This window comes from Mauremys mutica, chromosome 8 (genome assembly GCF_020497125.1).
Source record: "Mauremys mutica isolate MM-2020 ecotype Southern chromosome 8, ASM2049712v1, whole genome shotgun sequence".
Lineage (NCBI taxonomy): Eukaryota > Metazoa > Chordata > Testudines > Geoemydidae > Mauremys > Mauremys mutica.
In genome coordinates this window covers 73,821,340-73,842,016 of record NC_059079.1, presented here as the reverse complement: position 1 = coordinate 73,842,016, position 20,677 = coordinate 73,821,340, and the positions used below count along the sequence as shown (strand labels likewise).

At 45.7% G+C, this 20,677-nt stretch overlaps 1 protein-coding gene and 1 pseudogene across 12 annotated transcripts in view; both read left to right on the top strand.

Moving 5' to 3' along the window:
* Positions 1–20,677, top strand: part of LOC123375395 (protocadherin alpha-C2-like) — a 334,194-nt gene that overhangs the window by 138,529 nt on the left and 174,988 nt on the right. The window lies entirely within an intron of this gene.
* LOC123375759 lies at positions 5,683–8,026 on the top strand (annotated as a pseudogene).

Here is a 20,677-nt window from a genome sequence, read left to right as displayed (position 1 = left end):
GCATGACAGCAGAGATGGTTACCAGCCATACTGTACCATCTACCAATCCATAAATTGGTAAAAAGATGATCATGGTTGCCAGTCATTTTGCACTGCACCATCTGTTGCTGTCATAAGTGCCCCTGGCTGCTATTAGCCAGGGGTGCAAAAGCCAAAATTGGGAATGACTCCCTGAGTCAATCCCTCCTTTTTGGTATCTAAAAATAGAATCAGTCCTGCCTAGAATATGGGCAAGTGTACTAGAGAACCACTGTATATCATAACCAGAGAGCACAGCTGCTCTGTGTCAGATCCTGCAGAAATTATGAGCTGTATGCTATTCACAGGGGGTGCTCCTGCAACAACCCCACCTGTTCATTCTGTTCTTCCCCCAGCCTTCCTGGGCTACCATAGCATTGTCCCCCCACTTGTGTGATGACACAGTGACTTGTTAGTGAGAAATGAGTGGAAGGCAGCCTCCAGCTGCTATGATAGTCCAGACAGGACATTAAGCAGTGTGTAGGAGAGGAGCCCAGCATCCCACTCCTAGTCCAGGGGCAACTGAATCTTTTCTTTACACATGAAGGGTGAGGGCTGATGGAGCTCAGCCCCCTGTTGCTATGATGAGGATGGTAACCAGCCATATTGCACCATCTACCAGGAAAAATTAGGGGCAGGCACCCTTGATTGACCTAACAGATGCTAGTCTGCATGGTTACCAGTCCTTTTGCACTGCCCCATGTGCCAATAGGCTGATGATGACAATGGATATCAGTCTTATTGCACCATCAGCCACGCATGGCAGGGGGGGAGCAAGGATGTTGGTGTTGAGTGCTGCAGCATCGTGTCTATCTGCAGCATTCAGTAAAGATAGGGTGACATGTAAAAGAGTCAAGAGAGGATTGTTTTCCCTTTCACTTCTGGGGGTGGGTGGGGGGGTGCGTAGATTGCCGAGCTATGCCCTGACCCACCACAGACACTGTGTTTGACCCTAGAAGCATTTGGAGCTCAGCCAAGAATGCAAATACTTTTCAGAGACTGCAGGAACTGTGGGATAGCTTGAGTCCTCCAGTCCATGAGCGTCCATTTGATTCTTTGGCTTTCCGTTACGCTTGTCACGCAGCAGTGCGCTGAGCCTCTGCTATGGCATCTGTCTGGAGATTTTTTAAAAATGATTTTGAATTTCATCTTCTGTAATGGAGCGCTGATAGAACAGATTTGCCTGCCCTTACTGCGATCACATCCGCATGGTCCATGCGGGAGCTCTTTCTTTATTTTGATTTTTAACTGCATCACCACACGTGCTGATCGGAGCTCCACGCTGGGCAAACAGGAAATATTCAAAAGTTTGCGGGGCTTTTCCTGTCTACCTGGCCACTGCATCCGACTTCAGATTGCTGTCCAGAGCGGTCAGTGGTGCACTGTGGGATACCACCCGGAGGCCAATACCGTCGAACTGCGGCCACACTAACCCTAATCCGATATGGTAATACCGATATTAGCGCTACTCCTCTCGTTAGGGAGGAGTACAGAAACCGGTTTAAAGTGCCCTTTATACCGATATAAAGGGCCTCTCAGTGTGGACGGGTGTGGCGTTAAATCGGTTTTACGCTCCTAAAACCGGTTTAAACGCCTAGTGTAGACCAGGCCTTAAGCCACACAATATGTTTAAAAGAAGCATGTGACCTTGTGCTGGCCTTCTGCACTCAAATGAATTTCACCAGTTAATTAAGTTAATTAAGACTGGAAATCTCCGGATTTCCAGTCTTGCTTTATCCAGAAATTCATCCTTCATCTCCTTGGATTTCTTCCCAAACATTGGTGGTGTCATTGGCCCTTTCTCATTTTCTCTCTCATTACATGGAATAGGTTTCTCCTTTTTATAGTGCAGCACAGAAGTATTTTAAAGAAAATGAGAATTAGTAATGTTTTTCTTTTTGAGCTATCATAAAGCATTTAATTATATGTTAGTTCGCACAGAGTTCCAGTGAATTAATGTAAGCATCAAAATCCTGTAATTATAGTATTATATTCATCAACATTTTATTCCTAAAGTCATAATCCTTGGTGACAGGATACACTAACAGAAACATACTGGTTGTGCCAGTTACCTATATATTAGACATGTATAGGCCTTGCTTTTACTTCTTATGGATGATCTTAAACTGGATATATTTTTTCTTTTACTTTTGTATTATTACAACTGTAATTAATACAGCTGTAAAATTATTATAACTGTATTATTACAGCTGTAAAACAGGTTTCCACCACCTGGAAGGTCTTTTCTTCCTGATAAGGGACAGCTAAGTGAACAAATATATGTGTCATTTGTCAAGAATAAGACTAAACACCATGGATGAAATCCTGGCTCCATTGAAGTCAATTGCTTTGACTTAAATGAAGCTGGGATTTCACACCATATATATTATAAATTATTTCCTTTCCCCCACATTTAACTGATTTGTTTACGAATTGGGATTAATGTGATGAACACCATGGCTGGATTCTACTGCCTTTAATTTCTTTTCACTTTCCTTGAGTCACTTTCAGTTGTTTCTAGATTTCACGTCTGCTTTCTTTTCCATAGAAATGGTTGCTGGAATACTGAAAATAACCCAACTTTAAAAGAAAATTGCCTTATCTTATTTGTTTCCAGCCCATTTCTGTGCAAATCAGCAGATAACCTCTAAGAGTGAGATATCTTCTGCTTAAAACAATGAAAATTGTGTTTAAAAGTAACACAACAGAGTACTTTATCCTAGAATATTTAAAAGAATTGCAATGTGGATTTAAAAATAAAAATAAAAATAATTAAGTAAACATAGTAAAGAGAACATTTTGGCATGTTTGTTTATTTATTTATTTATTTGTTGTTGGATGGAGGCAATAACTTTTTGATGGTTAAGAATGTGTGATTTCCGCTGTTTCATAGATGTTTTTGATTGGTGGTGGTCTACATTGGAGGGTTATAACCACAAGTGGCAATGTTATTGATATGCAGTATGCAAATGCAGAGAAATTGCCTTAAGTGGTGGCTAGATACCATCATTATCCCACTAGAAGAGGCAGACAGTTATCCATATTTCTTGAGAGAACTTATTAAGCTACACAGATACCTCCTTTTGGACCTGACCAGATGTCCATGTGCTTTTCTGGCACCAAGAGGGGATAGAAATAGGCTCAAATACCTTTTTGTTTGAAGAGTCATTTTAATGTGCTGAATTCCTTATGCACATAGGCCCTAACCAGCAAACCACTGAACTCTTGAGTAGATTCACTGACATGCTTAAAGCTAACTGGGTTTTTAAGTGATTTGCTGGAGCAACAAAAGTCTAATGATTTCATTTTTAGCAAAAGAGGACAAAGGAACCCAATACTTTTAGAACTAAGTGCAAACATTTCAATGCATTTTTTAAAAGAATAGTGGTGCTTTTTAAAAAAAAACAACCTATCAATTAAAATGCCCTCAGAATGCCTTCACCATACACTTTCTTCACCTGTTTTATACATATATCAATTATGGAGATATGTTTACGTATAATAGATGGAATATGTAGCAACACCTATATATAAATTAACCTAAAATATTTGTTTCCATTCTCTAAGGCCTTTTCTGACTGCTGATGTTTTCCCCAAACTTTCCTTCAGGGACTGAAATTCTGGAAGTTTGGTTTCAGCACATTTTCTTTTTTGAAAGATCAAAAATGGTTTAGCTATTTTCAAATGAAAAGAGAATGGAAAATATATTTTTCCATAATTAAGAAAACTTGTGACATTTTTTAACAGCTGTAGTGTCTAAGCAGGAGGTGGTAGAAACTTAAATCTGACTAAGAGGTAAGCTTTAAGCATCAAATATGTCTTTCAGTGGTCTGGCAAAAGTCTTCTTAGCTTTGATCAGTTAAAATCAGTTTAAAGTACACAGTGCACATGTGCAGTGTTTTAATGTGTTTGGTTTTGTTTTGTTGTATATAATTCTTTGAATGGTCTGTATTGGCACTCTGTATGTGGTCATGTATAGCTGAGTGGAAATTCACTTTAATATAAAGATTCACTATGTTCCACTCGCTCTATGCATGTATATGTAAGAAAGTAGAGAGGAATTTCACATTTTACCTGTGGATGGTATGTGGAGTATGATCTGTGAAGTTGAACACTGAAGGAAGCAAAGCTCTAAAGGAGCCTGTCTCATTCCATATGTCGTATGAAAGGTTTCAGCCATGTTTTATTATATCTATCTATTAATAGGATCTATTTATCTACATCGAATGAGCCAGGGCTCTTTAGGCAACTTTGCACTCATGGAGGCTGGGTTTCAGAGGAGCCCTTCCCTTATTGAGTTCAGATATTTTGACAGACGGACCATTCTACTCCTGCCCAACAAATAGTTCCATATGATTGCATTTCTTTACTATATTATTTTTCTTTTAGAAACCTAGGGAATTCCACAGGAATTATAAGGTTGCCAAAGAATCCCTGAAAAGTCAGGAAATGTGGAAGTTAAGGGGTCCCACACATCTTTAGCTCTGAGCCATGTATGTAACCATTATAATATAACTTTTGGTTACATTATAACATAAAGTTTTTCCTTCAGGCCATTGTCTCCTTCTTTGTGCAAGTTGGATGGAGAAAGAGGCAGGGTTGTGAAATGAATGAGGCAGAGGTTCAAAAAGTGTCTGTCTTCCTCCTTGCACAGGATGGTCAATGAACTCTGAGGATACAAATAAATATTGAACAATTTGCTTCATTCACAACCCATCAAATAACCAAAAACCAAATCCAGGTTGCTTGCGTTATGAGTGTTTCACTACCCTTAAACATTTTCCCACATGTTTTTATTGATTGATAGATTGTGTGCGTGTGTGTGTATATATATATGGTTCTAGCCCATGAAAGCTTATGCCCAAATAAATGTGTTAGTCTCTAAGGTGCCACAAGGACTCCACGTTGTTTCTTATAGGTACACAGTGTCTCTGTAGACATGTAGAGATATAAAGTATATGAGCTTATAAGTCACTAGAAAGGGATTTTATGACAGCATTTTAAAAGTAAAGAATCAGGTTTTGAAATGTTATTCAAAGATTTAAAGGCAACAGTAGCTTACCACAGATACCTATTTTGGCCTAAAAGCTTTACTGTGTTTCATAATATTATTTGGCTTTAGGAAAATATTATCATATGCTAACCAGTCAATGCTTGACTCTCCCCTATAGCACACTAATAAAAACGTACAATGTTAGACCAGAGGTCTGTATTTTAAACATCACGACTATTTCTCAAGGTTAAGGTATCCCATATTTATTTTGCTTCTTCGGCTATATAGAGAAGATCAGGATATCTCCATATTCTACCAATTCATTGTTTCCAAACAAAGTACGTTAAGACTAGAGCTAATAGTATCTTTCAGATAGGTTGTAAAGAAAAAGAATTTCAGAAAACTGTAATGTTCTGTATATTTAAAGCTGGAAAGGTCTTAGACACAAGGTGCCGCTGTCGCCTAAAAAGGCTTTTTAACAGGAAAGAAACACACAGCTCCTCCCTCAGAAGAACAGAAAATCCCGCCTGTCAGCGCGTCAGGCGGGCTCCCGGATGTGACAAGACTGGATTTAAATGACATTCCTTTCAGAGATCCCTCAGCAGGATATTCATACGGAATTAGGCGTTTCAAGTCACTGATTTATAAACGAGAACCGCCTCGTGTCCGCGATGGCCCTTCTCCGGCGAGACTCCCTGGTAACCAGGCAGCTGCTGCGGCTGGTTCTGTTGCACACGGCCTGGGAGGTGGGCAGCGGCCAGGTCCGTTATTCCGTGCCGGAGGAATCCAAACACGGCACCTTTGTGGGCCGCCTGGCCCAGGACCTGGGGCTGGAGGCGGCGGAGCTGGTGTCTCGGATGTTCCGGATGGTCTCCAGCGGCAGGAGAGACTATTTTGAGGTAAATTTGCAGAGCGGCGTTTTGTTTGTTAATTCGCGACTAGACAGGGAAGAGCTGTGCGGCCAGAGCCCCCTGTGCGCCATGGACCTGGAGGTGATAGTGGACAAACCCCTGAGGATATTTCACGTAGAAGTGGAGATACAGGATATAAATGACAATGCTCCTCTGTTCCCTGTAAACGAAGAACTGCGCATCTCAGAATCGAGACCGCCGGACTCACGTTTCCCACTAGAGGGCGCTTCTGACGCAGATATTGGTACAAACTCTCTGCTAACCTATAAACTCAGCGCAAGTGAACATTTCACGCTAGATGTACAAAAGAACGACGAAGACAGTGAGTTTTTAGTCCTTGTATTAAAAAAAACACTGGACAGAGAGGAAACCCCTGAGCATCGTTTATTACTCACTGCTACTGATGGGGGCAAACCGGAGCTCACCGGCACAGTTCAGCTGGTGATCACGGTGCTGGATGTGAATGATAACGCGCCTGTATTTAATCAGTCCGTTTATAAGATCCGATTGTTCGAAAATGCAGCTAATGGGACGTTAGTCGTCAAACTCAACGCCACAGATTTGGATGATGGAATTAATAAAGATATTATATATTCGCTACGCGGCAGTGCGACACACAGCGGAAGTGCGGTGTTTAGCCTAATTCCAGACACAGCAGAGATCAGAGTCAACGGAGAATTGGACTTCGAAGACACTAATTTATATGAAGTTCGGGTTCAGGCTTCGGATAGAGGTAATCCTCCAATGGTCGGACAATGCACTATTTTGGTGGAAATTTTAGACGTGAACGATAACGCCCCTGAGCTGGCCGTGACTTCCCTTTCTCTGCCGGTACCGGAGGACGCTTCCCCGGGAACAGTGGTGGTTCTTATTAGCGTCTCTGACCGGGACTCGGGAGACAACGGCAAAGTCACCTGCTCCATCCCCCCGAACCTGCCCTTTCGGCTCGTCTCCACCTTTAAGAATTATCACTCGCTGGTGCTGGCGGAGGCCGTGGATCGGGAGCGAGTGTCTGAATATAAGCTCGTGGTGACAGCCAGAGACGAAGGGGCCCCGTCTCTGTCGGCCAGCAGCAGCATTTTGGTGCCGATCGCGGATGTGAACGACAACGCCCCCGCTTTCCCTCAGCCCGTTTACACGGTGTTTGTGAAGGAAAACAACCCGCCCGGGGCCCATCTCTTGACCGTGTCTGCCTCGGACCCGGACCTGAGGGAAAACGCCTTTGTGAGCTACTGGGTGGTGGAGCGAAGTGTGGGAGAGCAGCCCCTGTCCAGCTACATCTCGGTGCACTCGGAGAGCGGGCACATCTATGCCCTGCAGCCCTTTGACTACGAGGAGCTGCAAGTGCTGCAGTTCCAGGTGAGCGCGAGGGACGCCGGGTTGCCGTCGCTGTGCGGGAACGTGACTGTGCAGCTCTTTGTCCTGGATGCAAATGACAACGCGCCCGCAGTGTCCCCGGCCGGCTCCGTCCGCGGCTCGCCCGGGCCCGAGCTGGTTCCGCTGTCGGCCGTCGCAGGGCACGTGGTGGGCAAGATCCGAGCGGTGGATGCGGATTCCGGCTACAACGCCTGGCTTCGCTACGAAGTGCAGGAGCCCGGGGCTGCGGGGCCTTTCCAGGTGGGTGTGTACAGCGGGGAGATCAGCACGACGCGGGCCTTGGAGGAGGCGGACGGCCCCAGCCAGAGACTCGTGATCCTGGTGAAGGACCATGGGGAGCCGGCGCTGTCAGCGACAGCCACTGTCAGCCTGTCCCTGGTGGAGAGTCCCCAGGCTGTGAAATGGGACTCGAGGCCAAGGGGCGGGAGCGAAGGGCCCTTGGTTGACATGAACGTGTCTTTAATGATCGCCATTTGCTCGGTGTCCGGGCTGTTTGTGCTGGTGATTGTCGTGTACGTTGGCCTGAGATGCCACCCGGGTCCGGAAGTGATGTGCGGTCCCGGGAAAGCCACCGTGGTGTGCTCGAGCGAGGTGGGGAGTTGGTCCTATTCCCAGCGCCAGAGCCGGAACTTGTGTGTAGGGGAAGGCACCGCCAAGAATGATCTCATGGTTTTCAGCCCCAACTTTCCTAACTCCTGGGAGAATGGAGAGGCAGGGAAGGGGCTAGTGCTTACACCAAATGCATCTGGAATGGTGAGTCATTGAAGTCAGTCCTGATTTATAAGGAAGGCTAATTCATTTATTTCCCAATTTAATATGTTCTTATGCATTTCTTTAATTCCTTAGAATAGGGAAAATACTAGAAAGTCAATGGCTACATTTATTCCTGGTATAAGATAAAGGGAATTACACCAAGAATGACTCACCCAATGAATTTTGCTACAATCGGATATGATCCTTAATTTCAGCTGTTTATTATGTAATAGTCAAATCCATTATTTTTTTCTATGTCAGGAGTTGGATACATACTTTGTGATGAACAATGAGGATACCTATATGCTATTTGTGATTCCATGATTTAAAAATTTGACTAACTCAAACTCTGCATGTTTCATTGGTAGAATGTAAATGCTCTTTTGGGGGTGGTTAAAATGCTGAAATTTGTTAATACAGTTGGAAGTATCAGTACTTGACCAATGGGTTATCATTTAAACTGAGAGTAGTTTAAGCCCAGTGTCAAGGCTATTCCCCACTCTGGCACTTTGAGTGCAGAAGGTGGGGGCCCCAAGGATTCTAAAAAATAATACTGGCCACTCCAGGTTTGTATTAAACTCCTAAGGTTACAGCTTTTCTCTGACCTTGGAAGGGTAGATGCTGCCACCACCCAAGTGCAAAAACCCTGTTGAGAACCCAGGAAAGTGCACTTGGGAATTTCTTCCCGTGGGGTACCTTCAAGCCCTTTCACTCCCCCCCCCACTCCAGGGAAGAGCTGGGAAAGAAAACAAAGGAAATCAGCTGTTGCCACCATCTAATTAAACAACATGTGCACAAACTCTTAGGACACAAAATCCAATCCTGGTCTTAAAAAAAGTAATAGTGTTGTAAAAGTTTTTAAAATTGTGAGTCACATTCATGTATTCATCATAAGAAATTAAATAAGACAGCAGGTCCTATATGGTGATGCCAATACACAGGAAGGCAATGAACAAAGGGCGCCATATTTAGTTCCATTTCATTAGAAACATAGGAGAAAAAGCTTTTTCCTAATAGAGACTGCCGTATTTTGTAGGAAAAGAAATTATATTTTAAAGCTTCTAAGAGGGAGTTACAAACTCTATCGAACTTTTTAAAGCAAGACAGTAGTCAACAATGAGTATCTAACTGGCACTGAAAGGCAGAGGAGTCAGATTCATATGGTGTTTAGTGACACACTCTACCAGCGTTTCTTTGGGGACTCAGGTTGTGCAGAATTTAAGGTTTTGTTTTTAAAAAATGCTCTTGTCCTTAAGAATGTGAAGCACACCTTCCCAGTGTGAACCAGTGCAGTTACTACTTTTGTACAAGCAGACAGAAACAATGCGAGTAAATTAATTGCTAGTTTCATTCCTCCGATGTCGAGCTGTATCATGGTTGAATAAAGTCAGTGGAGTTATTACATTCATGAATTTGGGCCAATATTAAAAAAGATGGCATATTCTTCATTCATTTAAACGGGTTAAGTCTGAATCCTTGTTGATGACAATGAAAATGTGAACATTGATAACTACGTCGCTGGCAATAATTTGGGTCGGGATTTGAGGAGGAGTTTGCATAGTTCCATAAGTTTCTCCTCCCTCTACTCTGACCCCTAAAATGAACTGAGCAATGTAGAGAATATTTATTTCAGATATACAGTTTTAGAAAATGTTTGTATGTATCTTTAAGAATCGACTAGCTTGTTTTCTGTTCTGAATTAACTGAGATCTTTTATTATTGACCTACTTTAATAGAATATGTTGAAAATACCCATACCTGTTTACTTAAAATGCTAATGTAACCTCCTTTGACAATGGAAAGAATTTTGTATCCATCCATCCAAAGAAACAGTGATTAGATCATCAATCTATTACCACCTCTAGTTATTCGTTGTCCTTTGAGTGTTTAATTGTGCCAGTTGTTTTGTTAGGAAGGAATGTCCCAAAGCTTGCTATTCAGAAATTAACATGTTATACACAGATTGCTGTACTTCCGGTTTTGGCAGGCAGATACATATTTAATATAAAAGGCAATAGCGATGTTTAAACTTACTTCACATATTAGCATTTCTCTACAGGGCTGCCGGGGGGTGGGGGGGCAAGTGGGGCAATTGGCCCCGGGCCCTGCAGGGGCCCAAGCCCTGCCCCGGCGGCGGTCCAGGTCTTCAGCAGCATTTTGGCAGCAGGGGCCCTTCAGTGCTGCCGAAGACGCGGACTGACTGAAGGGCCCTCCACCGCCGAAATGCAGCCGAAGACCCGGACCGCCGCCGGGTGCACCGCAGCTCCCCTGCTTTGCCCCAGGTCCCCTGAATCCTCTGGGCGGCCCTGTTTCTCTAGCTAATGTGTTTGAAAAATAGCGCAAGATGAATAATCATTGTAGTTCAGGCAGGGCCGCCCAGAGGATTCCGGGGGCCCGGGGTCTTCGGCGGCGGGGGGCCCTTCCGTTCCGGGACCCGCTGCCAAAGTGCCCCGAAGACCCGCGGCGGGAACCCCCCGCCGCCGAATTGCCGCCGAAGCGGGACCCGCCGGCGAAGCGCAGCCCAGTCTTCGGCGGTAATTCGGTGGCGGGGGGGGGGTCCCGCCGCGGGTCTTCGGGGCACTTCGGCGGCGGGTCCCGGAACAGAAGGGGCCCCCCGCCGAAGACCGGGCTGTGCGGCGGCGGGTCCCGTCCCGCTCCCCCCGCCTCAGCCTCAGCCTCTTACCCGAGCGCGTCTCCGGCGGGGCCTGAGCCCCGCCGCGCTCAGAGCCGCGTGGTGAGGGGGCGGGGCTGTGAGCTCCACGCGGAGCGGAGGCAGCTGCCCCGCCCCCTCCCCACGCCGCTCTGAGCGGGGCGGGGCTCAGGCCCCGTTGGAGCTCCCAGCCCCGCCCCCTCATCACGCGGCTCGGATCGGGGCGGGGCTCAGGGGCTCAGGGAGCCTCCGCTCTTCTCTTGGGGGCCCCTGCGGAGCCCGGGGCCCGGGGCAAATTGCCCCCTTTGCCCCCCCCTCTGGGCGGCCCTGAGTTCAGGACCCAGGAACACTAGTCACTGTATGACCAAAAATCATTTTTGCAGCTGTAGTTGTATGTTGACTGAAAACAGTTGGTGCAGTCTTTCATCTGTGCAGTTATGCCTTTAGACAGTAGGTGGCGCTGTTAACCGGAAGATGTAAACAGGGAGGAAGACTATAATTTTTGAAGCTAGAACGGCGTTTAGAGCTGACTGCGGCGCTGTGTTGCAGTGACTCTGGCTCGGAGGGTATTTCCCAACCTCTGTACTGGAGTCGAGTGCTTCAGAAACTAGGGATCGCGGAGCTGTCTGTTAGACTTGTGTTATGAAACTACAAAGGAGATGTGGCTCCGGCATTAAGTTCAGAAGAGACTTAGCTCCAAAGGGGAAATACGCAGCTCCAGTAGGAAGCCATTGAGTCTATTAATTATTTCACTTCTTAGCTGCCTCGATCTGGGAGATGCTTGCATATAGGTTGCATACGGTGTGCCGGAAGACTCAGAAGCTGGATTCAATATAGTAGGCATCGCCAGAGATCTGGACTGGATATTCCGCAAGTGGTATCCCACAGAGCACGGCTGGTGTCTGACTCACGTAAGCATTTTTGTTCTGAATGGAAGCAATGGGCGTTTGCTGGTGAGTGACCGCTGGGATCGAGAGCAACTCTGTGAGTTGGAGAGCTGGTGATAGAGACTCCCTTGGAACTATATGGGGTAGACATAGAAATACTGGATAGAAATGTTCCTTTTAAATAATTAGTTTACACACCCTCAAGTTAGTGGCTGCGAGCTCTCTCGCTTCTTGCTAGGCGGGAGCGCTCGATCCTGACGTTGGTACCAATTCTATCAGCAGTTACAAGTTCAGCCTCAAGAGCATTTTGGGGTAGACACGTAGAGCTCCAGCCAAGGCCGGCTCCAGGCACCAGCTTAGCAAGCAGGTGCTTGGGGTGGCCACTCCGGAGTGGGGTGGCAGGTTCAGGTATTCGGCAGCAATTCCCTCACTCCCGGTCAGAGCAAAGGACCTCCCACTGAATTGCTGCAGATCGCGATTGTGATCACGCCTTTTTTTTTTTTGGCTGCTTGGGGCAGCAAAACCCCTGGAGCCAGCCCTGGCTCCTGCGATGGCACCAAATCCGGCTGGGGCTAGAGCAGCCCCTTGATCATGAGCAGCAGCCAGTGCACCCACTGGTTCTGACAGCTCTGGATGGTGGGAATCCCCCTCGTTCCGGGGACACCCACATCCAAGTTCATGAAATAGAGGCAATGATAAGGCACCTCAGTTTGAAGAGGCAGTGTACATGGAGCCCCAGGAGTCACAGGTGCTGCAATGTCACGACACTGATTTAGATGAAGGCACAAACAGGGACGTGACCTATTCCTCCTCCAGCAAAAGCTCCAGCAAAGCCAAACGGGTCTTCTCCTTGGATGCTCAGAGTGGTGAGATTACACTGAAGGCAAGTGAACCGTTTATGAACTGTACCAACAGGCCACAGACAGCGGAACCTACGCACTTTCCCATCCTGGACAAAGTCTGGAGGAGATCATTGTTATCAGTAATAACACGCGACAAGTGAAGGTGGTCACTATCACCGTCCTAGTCAGGTAGTCGGAAGTATATCCATACTGCTATATTCTTATTATTCAAGCATAGAATTACTATCCATAGAGATTCTATGATATGGTTTGGTTAATTTAAGATTTTTACTTCATTTGACTTTATGCTTTCTTTCACATATAGTGCCACTCTCCCACCAGCATGATCTATTCTGTTCTTCTGATATATTTTGTACCCTGGTATTACTGTGTCCTATTGATTATCATCATTTATACCTGAGGACATTTTGCACCAAAAAATTAAAAATCATGCATACAGTATTTTAAAATTCTGCAAGTTTTATTTGTCAATAAATAAATGTAGAGGCTCCAGCATGGCAGTGGGGAGCACAGGCCACTGGCGGCATGAGCGTGGGCGGTCACCCTGCAGCTTCCCCACCCTCCACCCTGGGGACATGGACTTGGTGGTGAGGCTGCACCTGACCCTGACACAGCACAAGGCCTGGGCCTGCCCCAGAAACACCGTCAGGCTCTGCCTCTCTGCACCAAGCACACCAGGTATGGGGCATGCAGGCTCAACCAGGCAGGATCCAAGTGTGTGTGTGGGGGGGGGAGGGTTCAGTGTTGGGGGATCCAGGTGTGGTATGAGAGGGATCTGTGTGGGACAGTCTGGGTGCAGGCAGTCAGTGTGGGGTCTAGGTGTGGGTGGATCTGTATGCACAGAGGCTTGTTGGGTGGGTTCCAGGTGCAGGGGCAATGGGACACTGCAGGGGCTTCCAGATGAAAGTGGTTGGGGCACAGCAGAGGGGTTTGGGTGTGGACATCTTAGTAGCAGGGGGTCTGGGTACTGTGGGAGTGGGGCTTGGTGGGGTAGGGGTCTGGGTGCAGCTAATTGGGGGTCAGTGGTGTGGGGGTCTGGATGTGGGGGCTCAGGATGGTGCAGGAGGTGGGGCTTGTCAGGATGGGGGTTTGAGTGCAGGGAGATCAATGGGGGGTGGTCTGGGTGCAATGGTGGGGGTCCAGAGGCAGGGGGTCTGGGTGCTGGGGGCTCCATCTACAAGGGTTGAGGTTCAATAGGGTAGGGTTCAGATATGGAGGGCTAGGGGGTTCTGGGTGTACAGGATGAGACTTGGTGGGGGTGTCTGGGCATGGGAGGTCCAGATGCACAGGGGTTGGGTAGATGAGGGAGCAGCTTCCTGTACAGTGACTCCTCCGCCAGCAGCTGAGGAGCGATGCGGGCAGGAAGCAGGGGAGGATGCTGAGCTTCCTGAAGCTGGGGGCAGTTTCTGGGGGTGGGTCTGACATAGCCCCAGCCACTCCTTTCAGGAAGTTCCATCCTCTCCTGTCTCCAGGACTAGCAGCTGATCCCGGATCAGGGTAAGAGCCACTGGCTGGGGTGCCTGAAACAATGTACCTGCACAGCTAGGGAGTGGTACATGACTGCTCTTGAAGTTTCCCTTTGTTTCATTGTCAGAAAGTAATTTTTCTGTGGGGAAGTAAAGAAATCTGAGGGGGACATTAATTCTGTGCATGCACAGTGATGCAGAATTCCCCCAGCAGTAATCATTCCACCAGGTTTCTGTGATGCCTATTATATCAATTCCTCATTTAATATGAGGAACTGAAATTCACCCATCTTATTATTCAGAAAATGAATTGTTTGTTTTCCAGTGGGACAGCTGGTGCTAGCAGCCCTGGAAGTGCCCAAGGTATCGGTCTTTCAAATAGTGACATGTTATATCTAGAAAAATCTATTTTAAGTGTTTTTAGATATATTTTAAATTTATCACTTGTATTTTTCCTTTCACACTGAGCCCCATAAAGTTGAAATCCTGGTACTAGGCCACATCATATATATGAAACCTGTATATAACTTTTTACATCTCAGCCTGAAGATATGTCTTTTTTAGGGCAAATGAGTTTAATGTTGGAGTGAGCCTGCCCTTGTCTAAACATAGAGTTAGATATGTTTCTTGTCATAGATAGCTATAGGCTGTCCATCTGTCTGACTGGCTATGCATTTTAGTGAACGCTTCAAAATAGTATGTAGATGTCACAAACCCAGATTAAGAATAGCATAGAAAAGACAAATGAGGTCAAGACAAAACACAGCATAATAACTGGAGAAATGGAGGATTTTGGAGTTTTGTTAACTAAACGATGAAAGTAGGAAGGATTTATTGAAGAAATGCAGAGGAAGGGAGGGAAAAGAAGGTCTTTGGCGCACAAGTAGTGGGAGACTGTTCAAAGCCTAATGGCAGCATGAATAGTGGTGCAAACAGTGTGAGGGAGATCAGTAGGAAAGGCAATTTGTGAAGTGTGCAGTGGACAAGTTGGGGATAAGGAAACAACATGGGGGAGATTATGTAGGGCTGGAAATAGGGATGAGGATCTTGAATTTTATTTACTATGAGGTAGGAAGATAATGAAGAGATGCAAGGACTGACATAGATGGAGAGCAGAAGATAATGTAAGAAGTAGCATTTTGAAGCAGAAATGCAAAGTCAGAGGTAAGGATGTTGAAGAGGAAAAGGTTACATAAATCAAGGTGAAAAAATGCCAAGGCCTGAACAAGTGCTTTGCAAGTGGGAATAGTGAGGGAAGGGAAGATATTGATGATATTAAATAGAAAGAAATTACAAGAATTAGCGAGGGGCTGGAAAGGGGAGGAGAAGAGGCGGAGACTAAAAAATTGCCTTGAAGTTCTGAGTCTGAACTGGTGGTTATTCTTTTATAAGATAGACCAAACCAGCCACAAAAGTAAACTCCTGTTTCATCACACTAGCTAACAAGAAAACATAAAGGCAGTTTCCTCAGTCATTCCAGTTCTTATATCACCACCAAAAACACTGGACTCAGAGATGGGTGGTTCTTTACAATCAGTTTCATCAAATAATAAGTTCTTCTGATCCCAAAGGACCAGCCACACACCCAGGTCAATATACAACTTAGATCTTACCCAAAGATCATGCTGATGCCAGTCCCTTAGTATCTAAAATCTAAAGGTTTATTTATAAGAAAGAAAGAAAGAAAGAAAAAGAAAAGAAAGGCAAGAGTTAAAATTAGTTAAAGGAATCAATTACATACAGTAATGGAAAACGTCTTGATTCAGGCTTGTAGCAGTGACGAAATAAACTGCCAGCTTAAGTCAAGTCTCTGGAGTACATCCACAGCTTGGATGGGTCATTCAGTCCTTTGTTCAGAGCTTCAGTTTAGAGCAAGCTTCCTCCAGAGGTAAGAAGCAGGATTAAAGACAAAATAAAGGTGTTTCCAGCAGGGCCGCCCAGAGTGGGAGGCAAGTGGGGCAATTTGTCCCAGGGGCCCCCACGAGAGTTTTTCAGGGCCCTGGAGCAGGGTCCTTCACTCACTCCGGGGGCCCCAGAAAACTGTCGCGGGGCCCGGGCCCCCAGAGCTTCTTCCGCTCCAGGTCTTTGGCGGTAATTCGGCAGTGGGGGGTTCTTCCGCACCAGGACTCAGGGCCGGTGCAACCATTTAGGCAACCGCTAGGATTTGGGGGGCAGCATTTTCTTCGGCAGCAACCGCGGTGGCCGGATCTTCGGCTGCCCCGGTCACTGCTGGCATTTAGGCGGAGGGAGCTGGGGCAGGGGAGCGCAGGGAGGGCCGTCTGCAGCAAGTGAGGGGGGAGGAGGGCGGCATGCAGGGGAACTCCCCGCCCCAGCTCACCCCTGCCCCGCCTCCTCCCCGAGCACGCTGTGGCTGCTTCACTTCTCCCGGCTCCCAGGCTTGCAGCGCCTAAGCTGATTGGCACCGCAAGCCTGAGAGGTGGGAGAAGTGAAGCGGCGATGGCCTGCTTGGGGTGGAGGCGGAGCAGGGGTGAGCTGGGGCGGGAGGGGTGCCTCAGGGCAGAGGGTGGAGGTGCAGAGCTGCCGCAGGGGGGGCCCCTCAGGGTGGAGGGGGGGAGCTGCCGTGGGGGGGGGCACCTTAGGGCAGGGGCTCAGGGACAGGGGAGGGCGCAAGATGGAAGTTTCGCCTAGGGCACGAAACATCCTTGCACCGGCCCTGCCGGAACCCGCCGCCGAAGTGCCCCGAAGACCCGCGGTGGGGAGTCCCTCCACCCCAGGACCCGCTGCCAAAGTGCCGGATCTTCGGTGGTAATTCGGTGGCGGGGACCCCTGCCGCAGGTCTTTGGGGCACTTTGGCGGCTGGTCCCAGAGCAGAAGGACCCCCCCGCTGCCAAATTACCACCGAAGCGGGGCTCCCTGCCGCCGAGGACCCCAGGCCCCCTGAATCCTCTGGGTGGCCCTGGTTTCCAGGGCCTTTTATATTCTCTGCCATGCGGAGGGAAACCCATTGTTCTTACTGTGGAAAATTACAGCAACAAGAAGAACTTTAGAGTCACATGGGCAAGTCACATGTTCATGTATTTCACTTAGTCACATCAGGAAATTTCAGTAAGTGTAGATAGGCATCTCCCATGGTCCATTGTCAGTTAAATGTTCTTTTGATGAGATACTCAATTTGAATAGTCCCTCCATGATGTGCTGGCTAATTTGAACATCAGGTATAGAGCCAATATTTATAACTTCAAATAAAAAAATGATACATGGTTACAGAAAGCATAATCATAACCAGAAAACCATAGCCTTTTCATAGACATCTTACTCAACAAACTTTGTATAATATTTGCTGCAAATATATAATGGTGGTTGCAACAATGATCTATATGGTCATATTTTATTTAGATAACATCAGAGAAGGATAATGGGTTTGTCAGTTTTGTAGTTTGAGACAGTGACATGAAATCCAAGAAAATATATTTGACTGACTGCTGGATATGGAAAACTGAATATGGAGAAGAGTTTGCTGTTAGAGGAGTAGATCTCTGAATCATCTAGGGAATGCAGTCACTTCACAGAGAAGATTTAGGGCTTGATTCACCATTATTTTACTCCTATTTTATACTAAAGTAATTAATTTACTTCAGTGTTGGAGTAACACAGCCCTTAATATTTTAAAAGTTGTTAAACACTTACAGTACTTCTGATTGTAATTTGAGGAAGATAAAGGAGAACAGGCCTTCCTCCCCAAAGTTGCCACCTTCTTGCTCTTAAAAATAAAGAACCAGTTTGTTTTGAAGCATGAAAAGTTTCAGAATGAATTGCCCTTCTTCCAGAAATATTTTAATTCACTTACTTCCTCATACCTATAAATAAAGTATTTGTGAAGACATTCTGCATGTCTCTCTACAACATTAGAGAGACTAGGTGGGTGAGGTAATATCTTTTATTGGACCAACTTCTGTTGGTGAAAGAGACAAGCTTTCTATCTTACACAGAGCTCTTCTTCAGGTCCTGAAAGCTGGAAAGTTTGTCTCTCTCTCCAAGAGAAGTTGGTCCTTGTCTCTCTAGTAACCTGGGACCAAGGTGGCTACAACAACATCTGTAGAATATAGTAATTAGGTGACTCCATTCTTGTTGGAGTCAATGTTCAACTTCATGATTAGCAGTGCAACCTGGAATATACGGTACACATTCATGCATAACTCCATAAGATATGTGTATTTTCCTGAGGTACATTCTCTTTCAGAAAGTTACTAGCAATTTTTACATTAGTAAACTCAAAACAGCTTGTCATAAACAGATAGTTAAGAGTTAATGCCTCTTTTACCTGTAAAGGGTTAAAAAGTTCATCTAGCCTAGCTGACACCTGACCAGAGGAACCAATGGGGGAACAAGATGTTTCAAAAGGAAGGAGGAAAGTTTTCCTTTGTTTAGAGTTTCAGTTTCAGCCAGAGTGAAAAAGATCAAGGAACCAGCCTCTTATCAAAGTAGTAAGTTTTAGAAAGGGATAAATATGTTTATGTTTATTTTCTTTGTAACTTGTCTTGATACCATTAAGGGAATTATCGAATTTGGGTATTTTTTGTGTAACTAAATTTGTGCCCAGGGGAACATCCTCTGTGTTTTGAATCTGTTGTCTGTGAGAGTAGCTGGTATGCTAATCTCTCCCAGAGGGTTTTCTTTTACCTTTCTTTTCTTTAATTAAAAGCCTTTTTCTTAATACCTGATTGATTTTTCCTTGTTTTTAGATCCAAGGGGGTTGGATCTGGATCCACCAGGAGTTGGTGGGAGAAAGGAGGGGGGATGGTTAATTTCTCCTTGTTTTAAGATGCAAGGGGTTTGGATCTGTGTTCACCAGGAAATTGGTGAAGTCTCTCAAGACTACCCAAGGAAAAAAAGTAGTACTTGGGGGATGGTGGCAGCGATACCAGATCTAAGCTGGTAATTAAGCTTAGAAGTGTCCATGCAGGTCCCCACATCTGTACCCTAAAGTTCAGAGTGGGGAAGGAACCTTGACTTACTAGCAATTTTTACATTAGTAAACTCAAAACAGCTAAAAGGGCAACAGAAACCAAAGTGATAAAATAGGGTGGCAGTGAGGTGTGTAAATGAAGACATTTAAAATATAAAGAGAATGGGATGGAGGATTATCAGTAGAGTTAGACAGAGAAATAATAAAAATGAAGAACAAAACTTACTAATAAGTGGCAATATACAGAAACCACCTAACCACTTAGATTTCCAGAAAGCCTTTGACAAGGTCCCTCACCAAAGGCTCTTACGTAAACTAAGCTATCATGGGATAAAAGGAAAGGTCCTTTCATGGATTGAGAACTGGTTAAAGGACAGGGAACAAAGGGTAGGAATTAATGGTAAATTCTCCGAATGGAGAGGGGTAACTAGTGGTGTTCCCCAAGGGTCAGTCCTAGGACCAATCCTATTCAATTTATTCATAAATGATCTGGAGAAAGGGGTAAACAGTGAGGTGGCAAAGTTTGCAGATGATACTAAACTACTCAAGATAGTTAAGACCAAAGCAGATTGTGAAGAACTTCAAAAAGATCTCACAAAACTAAGTGATTGGGCAACAAAATGGCAAATGAAATTTAATGTGGATAAATGTAAAGTAATGCACATTGGAAAAAATAACCCCAACTATACATACAACATGATGGGGGCTAATTTAGCTACAACGAGTCAGGAAAAAGATCTTGGAGTTATCGTGGATAGTTCTCTGAAGATGTCCACGCAGTGTGCAGAGGCGGTCAAAAAAGCAAACAGGATGTTAGGAATCATTAAAAAGGGGATAGAGAATAAGACTGAGTGTATATTATTGCCCTTATATAAATCCATGGTACGCCCACATCTCGAATACTGTGTACAGATGTGGTCTCCTCACCTCAAAAAAGATATTCTAGCACTAGAAAAGGTTCAGAAAAGAGCAACTAAAATGATTAGGGGTTTAGAGAGGGTCCCATATGAGGAAAGATTAAAGAGGCTAGGACTCTTCAGATTGGAAAAGAGAAGACTAAGGGGGGACATGATAGAGGTATATAAAATCATGAGTGATGTTGAGAAAGTGGATAAGGAAAAGTTATTTACTTATTCCCATAATACAAGAACTAGGGGTCACCAAATGAAATTAATAGGCAGCAGGTTTAAAACAAATAAAAGGAAGTTCTTCTTCACGCAGCGCACAGTCAACTTATGGAACTCCTTACCTGAGGAGGTTGTGAAGGCTAGGACTATAACAATGTTTAAAAGGGGACTGGATAAATTCATGGTGGCTAAGTCCATAAATGGCTATTAGCCAGGATGGGTAAGAATGGTGTCCCTAGCCTCTGTTCGTCAGAGGATGGAGATGGATGGCAGGAGAGAGATCACTTGATCATTGCCTGTTAGGTTCACTCCCTCAGGGGCACCTGGCATTGGCCACTGTCGGTAGACAGATACTGGGCTAGATGGACCTTTGGTCTGACCTGGTACGGCCTTTCTTATGTTCTTATGTTCTTAAAGTAATATTAGGGGATTTTTCAAGCACAGTAAATACAAGTAGAAAAATGATTTCAAATCAATTTTGGCCACTTTAAATTGGAAACAGAGAACTTAGGGAAGTGGTGCCTGAACTGTGGGGTGCACTCCCCAGGGTAGTGTGGAAGAACATTGAGTGGAGGGTGGGCAGGACCTGAGCAAGCCCCGACAGGAGGTGGGGAGGGAGCACTACCCAGTCCCACTTTGTTCTGCTCTGGCCCCACCCACTCCTGTGGCCTGGCCTCAGCCCTGGGCTCCTGGCCCAGCAGCAGC